The 18,171-nt window shown below is 36.9% G+C and overlaps 1 pseudogene; it reads left to right on the plus strand.

Moving 5' to 3' along the window:
- The first annotated feature begins 775 nt into the window (after positions 1 to 775).
- Positions 776 to 16,141, plus strand: LOC112837810 (small ribosomal subunit protein uS17m pseudogene; annotated as a pseudogene).
- The last annotated feature ends 2,030 nt before the right edge of the window (positions 16,142 to 18,171 follow it).

Raw genomic sequence — 18,171 nt, forward strand, 5'->3', positions numbered from 1 at the left:
CACTTTCAATTTTGCCTCTACAAGGAAAAATTTCTCTTTCTTAGTCACCTCAGAGAATGCATTAGAGTATCAGTTACATGGTTTCCTTAAGTAGTTTCTTGCTTCTAGAGAAAATCCCCCACAAAGAAGAGGACTTGAAATATTGAGTATAAATGCCATATAAAACATCTGCTGTAGCATTCGGAGCCACTCTATCAATAATTTTAAAAAGCAATGCCATCTACATAATGGGTCAATAGCATTTAAGAAACAAACAAACAAACAAAAAAAATGTGGGGCGGGAAGAATGCTTCTTAATTCAATTATGTTGAAAAGTTGACTCATTTCTTCCTGTCTGTCACAGGACAAAAATGTGAAAAGCTGAGAATTACATGCAAAAGAGAGAAGAATTGAATCTGAGATGTCAGATTTTGATTTGGCTAGCCCATGCTGCTGTACAAAAATAGCCCTAGGCATTAATCTGTCAGGTCCATTATTATGCCTATTTCTGAGATTTATACATTGGTTTATGGTAGCAATAGATATTTATTGAGTGCTGATCACCTGCCAAGCTCAGTGCTGCACACCTTAGTAGCGATGGTCCCAACCCAGTGGGTTTTCAATCTAATAAGACAGGCAAGGCAATTAAGACACAGACTCAGAGGAAGAAAATGACTAATGCATGCAGAGGAGATGGAACAGCTTTCCTTTCCTTTGCTACACCTTGTGTAGCCCACTGTGGTGTCTTTGTTCAAGGAAGTTAAAGAAGTATTTTATAGACCAAGAGGGTGTGAAGATGGATGTCAGCAGCATGCTCAGATCACCTGTTCACTTTGGAATTTTTGACATTGATGCGAGTAGTAGATTTTCAGATGTTTTACTGGCCCAATTCAATTCCTTGTATGAGTTATTTTCTTATCCTCTTTGTTTTCTCATATCTCATTTTATTCTCCTACATATATAGCCATCATTACAATCTTTCTCCACTACAATTATCCAATGTCTCCCTTTGAAATGCCTTAATGGTCATGTTCCCTCATTCTGGGAATGTAGCATCTTCATCAAAACGTTTATCAAGACCCTCCATACACTTGATAATGAACCTCGTGAATTAAACAGGTATGATCCCTGGTCCCCAACTCACATAAAATTTAAGACAAAAAAAATACTGAACCATTCATAGAATGTTTGTACAGACTTAATAATTATCATTTAACACATGCATTCATTAAATATTATGCTTATAAAGGTTGAAGTAAATTCAAAGGAGCTGTAAGTGAAAACAGAAGTATGGACATTACATATTCCTTATAGGGTGAAAATGATGGTAATTAGGTCCCATTCTCCTTAATTACTAAGTTGTATTATATTATTCTACATCTTTGGTACGTGAGCATATAAACTCAAGTTGCTTTATATTAAAGTATAAATTTTAGTATGAAAACTTTCTTCACTAGTGGAAGACTGTTGCTAATATTTTCAACCCAGGTAGACCTCTCTTTTAGTTCAAAAACAAAGACAACCTTTTATAAATGCATTTCAGTAGTTATTTTTTTGCATAAAGCCAAATTTATTCATTGTCATTCTTTTTTAATATTAAAGTATCCTTTTCCAAATTAGATGATTTTTTTTTAAAGTTCTCACTTGGCAAAATAAAGTGTTTGCCCGCAATGCAATACCACCTCATACCAGTCAGAATGGCTAAAATTAACAAGTCAGGAAATGACAGAAGTTAGCGAGGATGCAGAGAAAGGCGAACCCTCCCACACTGTTGGTGGGAATACCAGCTGGTGCAGCCACTCTGGAAAACAATATGGAAGTCCCTCAAAGAGTTGAAAATAGAGCTACCCTATGACCCAGCAATTGCATTACTGGGTATTTACCCCAAAGATACAAATGTAGTGATCCAAAGGGGCACCTGCACCCCAGTGTTTATAATAGCAATGTCCACAATAGCCAAACTATGGGAAGAGCCCAGATGTCCAATGACAGATGAATGGATAAAGAAGATGTGATACACACACACACACACACACACACACACACACACACACACACACACACACAATGGAATATTATGCAGCCATCAAAAATGAAATTTTGCCATTTGCAATGATGTGGATGAAACTAGACTGTATTATGCTAAGTGAAATAAGTCAATCAGAGAAAGACAATTATATGATCTCACTGATATGTGGAATTTAAGCAACAAAACAGAGGATCGTGGGGGAAGAGAGGAAAAAATAAAACAAGACAAAAGCAGAAGGAGACAAACCATAAGAGACTCTTAATCATAGGAAACAAACTGAGGGTTGCTGGAGGGGAGGTGGGTGGAGGGATGGGGTAACTGGGTGATGGACATTAAAGGAGGGCATGTGATGTAATGAGCACTGGATATTATATAAGACTGATGAATCACAGGCCTGTACCTCTGAAACCAATAATACGTTACATGTCAATTTATTGAATTTAAATAAAAAATGCTTAAAAATAAAATAAATTTTTCAGATTTACTAAAAAAATTTAAAAAAATAAGTAAAGTGTTTGCAGCCCCATATTGTTCCTCCCCTTTTTTTAAAAATTTAATTCCTGGGTAGTTAACATACACTGTTATGTTAGTTTCGGGTATACAATATAGTGATTCCACAGTTCCATATATTGTCATCAAGGTAAGTATATTTTTAATCTCCTTCACCTCTTGCACCAAACTCCCCACTTACCTCCCCTCTGGTAATCATCTGATTGTTCTCTATCAATAGTTTTATTTTTAAAGAGATTATAACCATTGGCCCATACAAAGAAGATAGAGATATCTCTAAGAATCTCAACCAGCAGCCAGTGTAGGAAAACATAGACTCTCAGGAGAGCAACTGCATAATCCATAGAGTTCCAGACTACTAAATGGGTTTCCAGGGATTATAGGAGACAACATTCTCTGCAATATCCCAAATATAAAATACCACCCTGTTCACTACTATAGATCTATGAAGGAAAAGTTCCTGCCCTCAAAGGATTTATAGTCAAATTGGGGGAAAAAAAACTCATCAAAAAATAACCTGAAATCTAAATAAATGATAAATCAATGAGACCCATGTGTATGTACAGTAACAGTGGATGGTCTGTTGTGGTTTTGGTAGGCTCCAAAGCAATCCCAACTTTGGTCTTCTCTATTTTAAATTTAATTGTTGACCTCAGATGCATAAACTAGAATTGGTCTTGAAATATGCTCATCATTGGTCCATGCACAGGCTACTTCCATTTCATGGATTAAGAAATTAATATTTGATAGTAAAAATCAAGGGTCTTTTGCAAGCAAATCAAAGAGGGATTTAGGGACAAGAGTGATCCAGGGCCTATTAAAGCATCTTTTTTTGCATCTCTACTTAAACTGTATTCCTGAGGGCTACACTTAGACCATAGTACTCACAGTACCCAGGGCAAGTGTGCACAGAGAACCAATATGAAGAAATAAATTTATAAGAGAGAGACAGACAGATACACACACACACATATACACACACACAATTTTGGATTATCCAGTGTAGCTAATTATAGCCCTACACTTATGTCTGATGCCCATCTCTCTTGTGGTTCCCTTGCCCTTCTTCAGCTAGAAGTTGTCCTTCTTCAACTCACTACTCAGAAAGTGATGTGATTTTAACTCGCAAGCATTCACTCAAGGAGAAAGCATTCTATTGTGAGAGGTAAGCAACTCAGGGGCTAATGTGAGATGCACATTTTGCTGATATTAGTTCAAGGCTGCCATGGCCTCTGGAGGCCTGTCCCACGTGGTGATAATTAACTTTTAATGTAAGCCTGGAGGGCAAAACACTTAAGAATTATCCAGTTTTCCCCCAACAGAATGAATAGGTAAATGCTAACATATGTTTATCAATAGCTGATGTACTTAACTATTATTAGAAAGGTAAAAAAACCTTGCTTGCTGACATGTTCTTCTATTTTTCTCAATCCAGTATTATAGAGAATTGAGTGGCTAATCTTTAGAAATGTGTAGTGAGGTCACTGAATCTTAGAGATTAGATGGCTAACAGCAAGTATGAGTCATCCCTGCTGCCACTCCCATTTCTATGTTCATTTTTGGCTGGCATTGCTAATTCATCACAGAATTGTTTTTATTGACTCTGAACTCTGCTTTAGAAGCCTTCTTAATAAAGCATTTAGAGTAGACACTTTGGTCCAATGCAACATACTTGTTATGCCAGTATTAGACTATAAATTCCCCAAGTACAGGAACCAAGGTTTCTTTGCCTCATTTATTGGCTTATCTACAAATTAAATTCATCTCACTGAAGGTGTTCAGTAATACTTGGGAAGTTAGGATCTTACTCTCCTGGTTGTCTATCTGAGTTTGCTTTGGGTTGGTGCAATCTAGAATTCTTAGATTGTTTTCTTAATCCTTAAGAATGCCCAAGAGCCTGGGACCCACCCAGAAAAGGAGCAGAGCAAGGAGTTTTTCATGCAACATTTATGAATTTCTCTAGATTTTCATACCCCAAATCAGAATTCCTCTTAAAAATACCAAGCTACATAAAACTGGTATCTTCTGAATGTTTTCCGCATTTACCATGAAGTAGGCACTCTATTAGATAAGGGTCTAATTAGATAGGGATACAGCAAAATAATAATCACAGCTATGACATACTAAGTACTAAATACAGGCAGGCACTGTGCTAAATGCTTTGTAAGCATTGTATAAGCAAGAGATTCATAGTGACACTTTAGAGGAAGGTACTACCATCTCAATTTTACCGATACAGAAACAGACATGGAGAGGATCATAGATGACCGAGTTCAAATTTGCGGTACTTTTCTACATGCCACTGTAAAGCTGTTAAATATCACATGATGCATGTACCATACTGTCTTTCTAAAAGGCACACTAATCTGAATGCCAAAACATGTCCAGCTCCAAGTTTTTCAGAGAATGAACTTTGGACTTGTGGCACTTCTGAGAAAGTCACATGTTATCCATCAGTGTTTAGACAGATAAGCAGAGTCACTTTCAATGCAAAGGAATAAGAGAATTATTAAAATAATAAGACCTTATGTAATTGAGGGTGTTGCTGGGAAAACAAAGGTTTGGAAGATAGAGTTCCAGTTTCAAAAAGAAAGGCACTAACTAGTCCTCCTAAAGCTCTGTGCTCATTTTGAGAAAGGGAAGCTCACTGAGAGGTCTATAGGATGTGCCTCTGGGTAGACAGGTTTCTGCAGCTCTAAGGGCGAACGTCAGGGGTCACACTTAGGGCTGTAGACAGAAAGAAGGGCAGCTGGTAGAGGAGAAAAAAGAGACAAGCTACAAGCCACCAGTTCCTTCTTCATCTGTCCTGAGAGCAAATACCTTCCAGAAATAATGGTTCATGCTTCACTTCTGCCTCTCAAATCTTGATCAAATTCTTCCTGACCAACTCTTACCTGACATCCTACAGGGAAAGGGATACAGAAAGCATAATTCCCAGCTTATGCAAGATGGCAATAGAACAACCCAGCATGACTCTGCATGAGAACTGGCAGGGTGCTGTCAGTGAGATGAGTTCGGCAAGGTCAGGGTCAGATCCTATCTTTATTTAAAATGTTGATTTTTGGGTGCCTGGGTGGCTCAGTTGGTTAAGCCACTGCCTTCGGCTCAGGTCATGATCCTGGAGTCCCGGGATCGAGTCCCGCATCGGGCTCCCTGCTCAGCGGGGAGTCTGCTTCTCCCTCTGACCCTCTTCCCTCTCGTGCTATCTCTCATTCTCTCTCTCAAATAAATAAAATCTTTAAAAATAAATAAATTAATTAAATAAAATAAAATGTTGATTCTTTTTCATCATGGACTTCTTATAGTAATTTTGACTTTTTTTAAAAATATTCGTTTATCTGTATTCCTGAATTTTGTGGTGCTCCCTTGATTTGTATGGTGGGTGCCTTACTTGACTCACACTGGTTCCAACCATGCCAGCTGGCCATGGTTCCTTTGCAGGTGGGGTGACTCCAACCTTCATTCTTGGGCCATTAGCCCTTCAGCCTGCATTGTGATATTATATTTATGCATTACCTTTCATCCCAGAACATGAAAGTATTAAGAAGTGCCCTAGTGGAATATATGCAATCTATATATACTCCTATCTGCCCTGATGTGGACTAGCAACCTGATTTCCCCTTCATAGGTCAACCAAACATCCCACTCAGTAAAATAACCCCCTTCTTTGAATACTGGATCACTACTATGAGTTCAGATAGTAGTCCTAGCTCCCATTTTAATAGAACCATTGCTATGTTCTCTCTTGGAATTTAAGACAATGAAAAAAGAACCCAAGGTTATAAGGATAGGAAGCAAAAATTGTGAGAGAGGCCATTCCCATTTCCATCCCTGTATCTCAAAGCCATGATTCCAGGATATTTTCCCAGTCCTAAAAGATGTTGCCATCCAGCATGCCATAACCGAGCCATAATAAAAGCTATTCCACTATTTTATAAAGTTATCTGTTTTAAGTAGTGGGAAACGTGTTACCATGACCAGTGAATTCCATAAGCAGATCTAATTGATTATAAAATCAGTTCTTGGTCAAAAGCAATATTGTACAGAAATCTATGATAATAAATAAGTCATTCTGTCTCTCCATGAATGATGCTTTGGGCAGAAGTCTTATAGTCAGGGATGGCAAATCCAAAACCAGTTTAAGGTCTGTTCAGATAAGATCAAAACACTGCTGGGGCACCAAGCTACATGGCTGGGGTGGGAGGGAGGCATGAGGAAGAACAAGGAAATCCTTCTGCTTTGGGAAGAAGTCCAATAAGATCACCTATTTGTGCTTTCTCACATATGATCATAATGCCAGAGACCCAACACTAGCAAAGAGCATGCTGTGAGCTGCTCTCAGGGGTGGGGTAGGGGAGAAGTGATGATCCACCATTCCCTCTTTTGACCTCAAGCCCACATGTGAGCTTTGGCTAAGCAAAGTTTGAGTACAATGTTATCATGAAGCTATATTATAGTTTTATAATAAGTTATGGAATATGTATTACTACATAGACCAGTTTGTCTTCACTAGCAAAGAACACTAACTAGTTATAGGAAATCAGGACCCAGCAATACAACCTTTCTTGGTTTATGGTGATCTCTCTTTACATTATGAGGACAACTTGGTGACATTTTAATTGAAATGTAAAAGAGCCACCTACTTGATAAGGCCTCAGAAAGGAAAGTGATTTGGACTGAATGTCCCCCTCCCCCAAATATTCAAAGTTGAAATCTAATCCCCAATATGCAGTATTTGGAAGTGAGGCCTTTAGGAGGGTAGAATCCTCATGAATAAGATTAGTGCCCTGATAAGAAGAGGTCAGAGAACTAGCTCTCACTTTCTTTCCATCCTGAGAGGATACAGTGAGTAGTCAACAGTCTGGAACCAGGAAGAGGACCCTCACCAGAACCAAAACTTGCTAGAAACTTGGTCTGGGACTTTCAGCCTCCGCAACTATGAGAAACTAACTTCTATTGTTTATAAGCCACCTTGTCTATGGTACATTATTATAGTAGCCTGAAGTAAGACAAAGAGAAAAGGAAAATTCAATGCCAAATGCATTATTCAAGGTCATGCTACTCAAAGTATAGTCCACAGACAAGCACCATCAATATCACTTAGGAACTTAGTAGAAATGCATAATCTTCAGCCCCACCACAGACATAATGAACCGCAAACTACATATTAACAGGAGTCCCCGGTGATGCTGAATTAAGGTACAGCCTAAATTGTTGCCGTAAAATTAAAAACACAAAGGCTTAAACAACACAGGAATTCGTGCTTCTCTCACTGAACAGTCCAATGAAGGGAGCAGGCTAGAGGAGGTAAGAAGGTTCTGCAGCACACAAAACCCAGCTTCCGTCTCTGGGCCTAAAGTATCTGCTGCTGTTTTTGTCAGTTTCCATCCAGGGGGAGGAGTAAAGGCAAGAGCAATCCAGGCTCACTTCTTTCTCTTAGTAGTATGACCAGAAGTGCCACAATTTATGTCCAGACCTCATGAACACAGTTACACCTACCACAATGTAGACATAATGCGGTTTTAGGTGAGGTGAAGTGTGCTCCTCTAACCACTGGAGTCCCATTGTTCAAAAAGAAGAGAAAATCAACATCAATCAGTAATCGGCAGTGTCTGCCACACCTTTACAAGTCAGACCATTTTCTGTCTGACTTTGACAACCCTATGAAGAAGAAGAAGACAGTGTTAATCTCACTTTTCACATATATTATTGCTACCAGAACCAAGACAAAACTTAATAGTTTTGGACTTGTATGATCCTGGAGCAAGGTAAGAGAAAATAGATGACTATCCTGATTTATATAGCTGAAGACATTTTATTGATAGTATGATACCTCTTATCTCTGAGTTCTGGGATGAGGATATCTCCCTCTTAGCTTAAAATTCTACTTTTTAAAATATGCCATATAGTTGAGAAAGTCTGCATTCCCTACAGTGTCATCCCCTCTCATCCCAGTAGGCACCAGGGTCTCCAGGAAGCTATATGATTGCCAATGGGAACTCCATCCTTAGTGTTTGCCTTGGACTGTTTCTTCATGTCTCCTTGTAAGCCACTGGTTCTTAAAACATTAAGTTCAAATTCTTCATACCTAGGCTCTTGTTTGAATCTTCCTTTACATCCAGACCAATCAACTGATCAGACAAATACCAAAATCACTCTCCCCAAACTAATATGTGCTTGGCATCTACTAGGTGCTTTAAATACTTGATGAAGGAATGAACACCTGGAACCTCAGTTTTTCTATGACAGTGCTTCTCAGTCATTAACTTGCACCAGGATTACTGGGAAGGCATATTAATAGGCAGTTTCCGAATTAGTAAGTCCAGGGTGGGGCCTGAAATTTTGCATTTCTAACAAATTCCTAATTGATGCTGATGTTACTGGTCCAGAGACCACATTTTGAGAACCATTACTGTAGGATTAGATGAAATTCATATTATCGCCAGAAGGATCTGTTAAATGATGAAACACAGAGGTTGACAAAGGATGGTAGCATTGCCTTATCTTAGAAAAACCAAAGTCTACACTCACACAAGACACCCATATTCATCTGAGTATTTTGCCATATGCCTTGGATATCTCATCATTAAAATGGGGATCAAATGTAAGGAAGGTGCCTTCAGCTGGAGCACACAGAGTTCCCACTACATTATAGCCACCATTATTATCATAGCCATTTATACAAAAAATTAGCAGTATAGATCATTTGAATTGTAGAGTCAACAGAAAACCTTATTTCAAGGTATAATTTATTACCCACTCTCACTGTTCACAAGTAAATATATTTTCTTTCAGAATTATGTTCTATAAACACAGTAATTTGTTTAACCCCATTATGTAGATATGAGTCACTATGAAGTATGGCCCCATTATTTTATTTTAAATGCCATAAAACATCTGGTCATATATTAATCATAAGATCTTTATTACTGAATTACTTTTAGAGCCATGGTGCCAGATAATTGAAAAGGTAAAAATGTTATTCTAAAAATCAGCCCAAACTTCTCTTAATTGCAGTAATCAATTTTCAAACTTTTTGAGTTTCAACTTTGGAATTTAAAAAATTCTAGCTATTGAAATAAATGTTTAAGTAAAACTCATGAACTAGGCTAGAATATCTTTACATACAATTCTGCTTGCAAGGTGCTTTATAATCACTTTTTATCAGAGCCTCTTAATAAAAGTTCTATAAAATAGGTCAGTAATAAGTTCATAATTTTGCAAATGTAGATGATAAGGGATCTGCCTAAGGTTATACTGTACACTGATAGCAGTTACAGATCGGAGTTTTCAGACCCTGACATTCTATTCTCCCACGCCAATCCACACTGCCTCACTACCCTGTAAATTATTGATTTAAAACCTCATTGCTACCTTAATGGGCCAGGAAGGTGTTATAAAACTTTATGAATTTACTGATTCTGACCTAGTTTATATTAATAATGCCTTATATTTTTATAGCACTTTATGGTGTTCAAAAACATTTTATATAATTTGCTTGTTTGAGCCTAACACCCTCACAAGGGAGTAACCAGATTCCCTGAAGAGAAACTCTGCCCAAGATAAGAGATAAGACAAAAGTCCACTTCTCATGATTCATTCTTTCCACCTCTCCACTGATCCCTTTAGTTTATTCCAAGAACACTGGGTGAGTAACATACAGAAAAATGATCCAGTGTCAAGTCAAAGAAAAAATAGTGCTAATGTTTCAAGTGTATTACATCACTTACCCATTGGGAAAGTTCCTTAAACTCTCTGAGACTTAGTTTGCTTATTGCTAAAATAGTGTATAGTAGGGGTGCCTGGGTGGTTCAGTTGGTTAAGTGACTGCCTTTGGCTCAGGTCATGATCCTGGAGTCCTGGGATCGAGTCCCACATCGGGCTCCCGGTTCAGCAGGGAGCCTGCTTCTCCCCCTGACCCTCTCCCCTCTCATGCTGTTTCTCTCTCTCTCTCTCTCAAATAAGTAAATAAATAAAATCTTTAAAAAAATAAATAAAATTAAATTAAAAAGTGTATAATAACGCCTATCTCATAAGGTCATTGGGAATACCAACAAGGTGACATATGTGAATGATTAGTGCTCAGTACATAGTAAATGCTCAGTAAATTGAAGCAATTATCACAAAAGATGAGGAGGTTGATTTTATGGGTTAAGAAGTTTCAAATTATACTACATTTAGTAAAGCTGTATAACAAGATGCATTCATATTTGAGTTGAATTTGATTACTGACTCTGGCCCTATTATCCTATTATCCTGGCCCTATGTGTTATTTTAACACATCTTTGTATTCAGTCTCCTTATCTGTAAGAATAAAATGAAGTGAGAATAACTACTTCATATGGTTTTCTAAGATTAACATTGAATAATATATGTAAGGCAATTGCACCATTCATGCTGCATGCATTTGCTTATTAAATATATTGCTTTTCTTTTTTTTTTTTAAGATTTTATTTATTTATTTATTTGACAGAGAGAGACACAGCGAGAGAGGGAACACAAGCAGGGGGAGTGGGAGAGGGAGAAGCAGGCTTCCCACCGAGCAGGGAGCCCAATGCGGAGCTCAATCCTAGAATCCTGGGATCATGACCTGAGCCAAAGGCAGACGCTTAATGACTAAGCCACCCTGGCACCCAAATATATTGCTTTTCTTGTTCTTCTGAATTATGGGGTGGGACACTTCATGAGGGGTCTTAAGTAAACCAGAGACCAGAGAAGCAATTGTTCCCTGGATAGTTCTTAAGGATATGCCCAGGAAAGGAGAAGGCTAGCTGCCTCCTTCACAACTTTTCTGAAGTTAAGTCTTACTAAAGATATTGATTACCAGCAGATTCATGGCCATTGCCTCATCTTTTTTCTAACAGCTTTGAGATATGCTTCAGATACCATACAGTTTGCCCATTTGTGTGTACAATTTGATGGTTTTTGTTTATTCAGAGTTGTGCCACCATCAGCACAATCTAAATTTAGAATATTTTCATCTCACCTAAAGAAAACGTTTTATTCATTAGCATTCCCTGTTCTCTTCCTCACTCCCTCCTTCCAAGTTCTAGGCAGTGACTAATTTATTTCCTGCTTCTATATATTTGCTTGTTATATAAATGTATATAACTATATAAAAGTATGCACATTAAATTTATGGTATTTTGTGTCTGGCTCCTTTCACTTCAGTGTTTTCAAGGTTCATACACATGAGTACTTCATTCTTTTTTTTTATTGTTCCCCCCCAAATTTATTGTATAGATATTCCATATTTTCTTTACTCATTCATCAGTTGATGGATATTTGAGTGGTTTGCAATTTTTAAGTATTATAAATAATTCTGCTGTGATAGGTACATATCTGTTTATAATTGCAATGGTTTCCAGATGAAACAACCCTTTTATCCTTGTAAAATATCCCTCTTTATCTCTAGAAACATTAGCGATAATGTTGAAACATTAGTTTTGTCTCACACTACTATAGACTCTACAACTCTTATGGTTACTATTTGCACAGTATACCTTTCTCCATGCTTTTACTCTCAACCTATTTGTATATTTAAATCTAAGTGTGTCTCTTGTAGACAGCATAACATCAGTCTTACATACTCTTCTCATACTCAATTAAAAGAGTCTTACAATCTCTTTTAATTGGATTGTTTAATCCATTTATAGTTAATGTTATTATTTATATAGTTGGATATACAACCGACATCTTGCTTTTATTCCCATGTGTCTGATGTCTAAAAAGACATCAAAATGTTTCTGTGCCTTTCTTTTGCTGCTTTCTTTTGCACTAAGTGAATATTTGGTAGCATAAAATTTTAGTTACTTTAATGATTATTAACGATATTTACTTTTTGAGGTATTTTCTTGGTGGTTGCTCTCGGGCTTAAAATGCTCATCTACTGGGGCACCTGGGTGGCTCAGTTGGCTAGGGGTCCGACTCTTGATTTCAGCTCAGGTCATGATCTCAGGGTCCTGGGATCTGCCCCCACTGGGCTCCTTGCTCAGCAGTGAGTCTGCTGGAAATTCTCTCTCTACCTCCCCCACTACAATTCCCCCCTGCCTGTGAACTTGCTCTCTCTCTCTCTCTAAAATAAATGAATAAATCTTTAAAAAAAATGTTCATCTACTTATCATACTATATTTATTCTAATTTCAGAAAGATTTAGAAATTTTACTCCTAGTTTCTCTTCTCTTTTTTGTGCTATTATTGTATACATATTGCATCTACATCTATGGAGAATTCAAAAGCAAACTTTTATTAGTACTTTATATAATCATATCTTTTTAAAAAGCTAAAAAAAAGAAAGCAGAGCAATAACATATTTATAGAATTTATTACATTGATTTTCTTAATTACCCTTTTTAGTTCTCTTCATTTCTTATTATGGATACTTTCTAGTGTCATTCTCTTACTATAATAGAGCTTTACATCTTGTTGCCACCTGTCTCTTTGGTCATGTTATTTTCAAAAATCATACATTTCTAAATATTATAAACCCCACAATTCATTAAATTGTTTTTTAAGTCAATGAAAAGAAAAAGTAATCAAATTGATTTGTTTTTTTATAATTACTACATTCTTATTTTTCCAGAGCTCCTCACTTTTTCATGTGGATTTATTCAAAGTACTGTTTGGTTACTTGCTTTCAACCTGAAGAATTTCAATATTTCTTGTAAGATACGTCTACTAGAAACAAATTTTCCCAGTTTTTGTTTATTTGAAAATGTATTTATTTTATTGAAAATGTCACCTTCATTTTTGAAAGACTGTCGAAAGATGATTGATATTTCCCCACTCTCCACCGTCAGGATCTTGTATATGTCTTACCACTGCCTTTGGCCACCATTGTCTCTGATAGAAAATCAGCTATTCTATTATTGAGAGTCCTCTTATATATATATGATGAGTCACTTTTTCTCTTTTCAAGATTTCCTCTTTCTCTTTATCTTTCAATGTACTGATTATGCTGGGTTTGGGTGTGGATTTCTGTGTTTATCCAAAATTGGACTGAATTTCTTGAATTGGAGTTCACTGAGTTTTTGGATATGTGGATTAATGTTTCTTTTAATCAAATTTTGGAAGTCTTCAGCTATAATTTTTTTTTAGTTTTTTTCTCCTCCTTTTTCTTCTCTCCTGGTAGTCTCAATACACACTTGTTGGTATATTTATGGTGTATTACATTTCTCAGAGGTCCTGAACATATTTCTTAATTATTCCTTGTCTATGTTCTTTACATTGTATGATCTATATTCAAATTCATTGACTTTTTCTTCTCATACTCAAATCTACTTTTGAGATGTGAATTTTTCATTTCAGTTATCAGACTTTTCAACTCCAGAATTTCCATTTTTTAAAAGTTTTTTCTCCTTATTGATATTTTCTTAGATAAGGTATTGTCATCAAGTTCCTATAATCCTTTATAAAATGAGCATACTTGTAAGCTGCTTTCAAGTCTTTGTCTGGTAAATCCAACATATGATTCTCTAAAAGGCAATTTATATTGCCTGATTTTTTTTTTTTTTACTTTGAATGGGTCACACTTTCCTGTTTCTTTGTATATCTCATTTTTGATGTTGTTGAAAATTGGACATTTTAGATAATACATTGTAGCTGCCACTTGTAAATAACTGTTCTTCTCCCTCTGGGGCTTGTTGTTGTTTGCTCTGATCCAAAAATGGCTCTCCTTTACCCTCTCTTTCCTTTGGTATCTCTGTTATGCTTCTTGTTCTAGTCTCACTGATCATTCCTTAAATGCTTCTTTGATGGTTCCTTGTTTCCTTCCATCATATTAAAGCTTTCCCATATATTTTTCTTTATCTTTCCTTGGAAACTCTGACTTCTGTCTACATACTCCTTGTTGGTGTTTTCATTTACTCCTGTGGTTCCAGGTTTCAAGTGTCTGTTATCCTTGACTCATTTCTCTTTTAAGCTTCCACACCGTCAGCTGACAAGTCCCTTTGAGTCTACCTCTCTGACATCTGTAATTCTTTATCATTTTCTCTTACACCTATAAATAATACCCTGAATTGTCTCCTGCTTTTAGTCTCCATCACTCTTCTACATAATATTGACAGAATATTCTTCTTTAAGTACAGTTGAATTATGACCCTCTCTGCAGTCCCTGCCCCAAAACCTATGGAAAGAAAGAGACAGGGAGAGAGAAATGGAAGGGAGAGAGGGATGAAGGAAGAGATAAGTTCAGACTCAGACTTCAAGCTACTTTACCTTCTCATCCAAAACAGATTTTTCTCTATCAACATTCCATTATGTATCAAAGGATGTGTTCCACTTGCACACCTATGTATACATTGTCACCTCCATATAGATACTTGCTCCTTATCTCTTGCTTAGTGAAATTTTCTCTATCATTCAAGAACATTCTCAAATGGATGGAGCTGCTCCTCATTCTATAAACTGGAATAGATTTCTCTCTCAACCCTCATAACACTTGTTTGTATCATCTGCATGTCACAGTTAAATAGTATATTATAAGGTTGTCGGTATACACATTTCAGTTCTTCTACTCCTTGAGGGTGGATATTATTTTATTTATATCATGATGCCTAACCAAGCACATTTAACATTCATATTTATATAAAAGTGAATTTATTCAAGAGGATCTCAGATAATGATGATTATTATACTGCCACTGAGAACTTATCCATCTGATTAATTTTATTTTTTAATATGTAAGCATTTTTTAATTGAAGTTAGTTGACACATCTGATTAATTTTAACCCTTTCACAGTAGCCAGGTTGGAAAGTTCTACATTTAAGCTAAAATGTTACCACTATTTTAATATTTGTGAATAATCTGAAAACAACCAACAGACTCTCTGGCCCGCCCTCTGTAGGACACACACAGGGAAAGTAGAGCCGGGAGGTGAGCTCCAGTCACGCTCTGCGGTTGCCGGTGGTGCATTCGGAGGAGCGAGAGGCTGCCCGGTGAGAGCCTGGAGGTGAGGGGAATGGCCTCACTCCCGGGGTAGTGTGGGGCGGGTGGATCGATCACCCCAACTTACCCCAGGTCTGCCGGAACTGATCAAGAAAGCAGTCCCACGTGAAGGTCTCCTCCAGTGGGGAGGACACCCCGGCTGTTCCGCCAAGGTCTTGCAGGCGTGAGTATCAAGGCTGTGAGTCTTTTGGGGACAGGCACACAGGCATGCCCAGAGAAAAGAAATAAGGGACGCCAGTAAAGACCCACATTTAGCGCTATTGAGTACCTTCTAGGTTAAACCCTCAAAGCACTCCTGTGATTAAAGCCACATCATTTCAATAGTTCATTCTTCCATCCATGCCAAATGGATCATGGGGAAGGTGATTGGAAGAGCAATCAAAAAAACAGCTAAAGTGTTTTGGATCCCTATTTATTAAAGTACTTTAATAAGTGAAAAACCTTTGCTCACGATGCTCTTCAGCAGTGCACATTTGGGGATATGGTGCTTCGCAAAGCTCTACCTGTTCCACAAACAAAGCGCATGAAACATGAACTGGCCGAGATCATTTTCAAAATTGGACAAGTCATAGATCCATTGACCAGAAAACCCTACCTACCTGGAAAGACCAGTCAGCTTGGAAACCACCTACTTAACCAAAAATCTGGGAGAACTCAATAGCTCTTCAGCACAGTGAAAGAGGATTGGAAGAAGGAGCCAAAGGGGAAGATTTACAAGTTTGCTTTATGAAAAAAGAAATTTTTCTAAGTTTCATTACAAACGGTCCAATTTCTCTTCTGGTTTTTATGGAGTAGCTAAAAGTAAATGAAGTAAAGGCCTTGTTAAAATTTTTCATAAAAGTTTAAGGTCATGTTTTAAATTTCCTTTTCATTGGACATACGTTCCTCTTACAGTAAGTGTGTCTAGCAGTCCCTTGCATTGCTGTGTAAGCTCACTGTTTTAGAAGGTGTATTTTTTTTTCATTCAAAGGAATCTTGAATTTATCTTAGAATCTTTATTTGGGGAGGAAAAATCTTTCGATATAAAACAGATAAGACTGCAGTAAGTGAATATTTATTTTTGGTATCATATATTTGAAATTATTTTTTTCTCTAATTTAACCAGTTACAAATGGAAATAATCAACAGACTTTATCAGAATAAAGTCTGTATTAAGAATGTTGACACATAGAAAATAAAACTTGAAAATTCAAAAAAAATCTAAAATCAAGTTGTTTTTGTTTTTGTTTTCTTTTTTCTATGAGTGCCTATAACAAATAATGCAGTACCTGGTACATAGTAGGTCTGTTAATTTAAATGACTAAATGAACAAAGAAACATTTTTGGCTTACCGTTTTTAATTTGTGGCTCTAACAAGTGTCTTTAATAATGGCAAGTGTTTGTTTTTTTGATGATGGCTTCTCCTTTTTTGAAAATAGCCAACAATAATGAGATAAGTTTGGTGCATAATATTAGTAATCAATTTATTAAAGCAATTTTAACCACAAGAATGAAAAATAATGAAGAGGTTGATTTTTATGCCAATTCCAAAATCTTTCTTTTTAACTAATTTGCCAGGCACAGTATTTCTTTAGTCATAACTTATATTAATTCCATTAGAAGCATTTAGAAATAATCTGTTTCTGTTGTTGCCTATTTTGTACTCTGATTTGTTATTTCAATGATACTACTTAAAAACTTATTCCTTTGTGGGGTGCCTGGGTGGCTCAGTCAATTAAGCTTCCCACTCCTGATTTTGCCTCAAGTCATGATCTCGGAGTCATGGGATCGAGCCCCATGTTGGGCTCCATGCTCAACAAGTAGTCTTCTTGAGATTCTCTCTCTTCCTTCTCCTTCTGCCCCTCCCTCTGCTTGCACACACACTCTCTCTCTCTCAAATAAATAAATAAATAAATAAAAATCTTTTAAAAACTTACTCCTGGGGCACCTGGGTGGCTCAGATGGTTAAGTGTCTGCCTTCGTCTCGGGTCATGATCCCAGGGTCCTGGGATCAAGCCCCACATCGGGCTCTTGGCTCAGTGGGGAGCCTGTTTCTCCCTCTCCCTCTGCCTCTCCCCCTGCTCATGCTCTCTCTCTCTCTGTATCTCTGTGTCTCAAATGAATAAATAAAATCTTTAAAAAAATTGAAATAAAACTTAAAAAAATAAAAAACTTACTCCTTTGTCTATTTCTTCAATGTTATCTTCCAATATCTGAACCAATTTAAGTAATAAAGCATATGTATTTAAATCACATTTCAAATGAAGTCACAATTGGACACCATGCTTGATCAAGCTCTGAATACATGGGGTTTACAAGTGGGAACTGTGTGGATATGATTCAATTGAAATTGAGACAAACACTTCTTTATATAGCTTTATGTACAGCTAGGGAAGATATTATAACAAACTAAACCATTAACATGATTCACAATAGTCAGTTTTGGACAGTTGTTTTTCTTCCTTGCCCTTTATCAAACAAAATACAATGATCTTGTGTCATTGTGTGATTAAAGATGTACATGTTAAGAGAAGTTGAATTTTAGATTACCTAGGGAAAAGTACAAGTCAAATGAGATTTTTAGAAGCAGCAGATATTTAGGATGGTTTATAAATAGCCCTGTCTGCAAGGAGGGTGACAGAGTGAGAGTCCTCTACAATTAATAGGGATAAAACTTCAATGCTGCCTCTTCTCACAGTCCAGCATTCCTTAAGAATAGTCCATAGAA

This window comes from Callorhinus ursinus, unplaced genomic scaffold (genome assembly GCF_003265705.2).
Source record: "Callorhinus ursinus isolate GAN/ISIS: 27379988/994484 unplaced genomic scaffold, GSC_fseal_2.0 scaffold22, whole genome shotgun sequence".
Taxonomy (NCBI): Eukaryota; Metazoa; Chordata; class Mammalia; order Carnivora; family Otariidae; genus Callorhinus; species Callorhinus ursinus.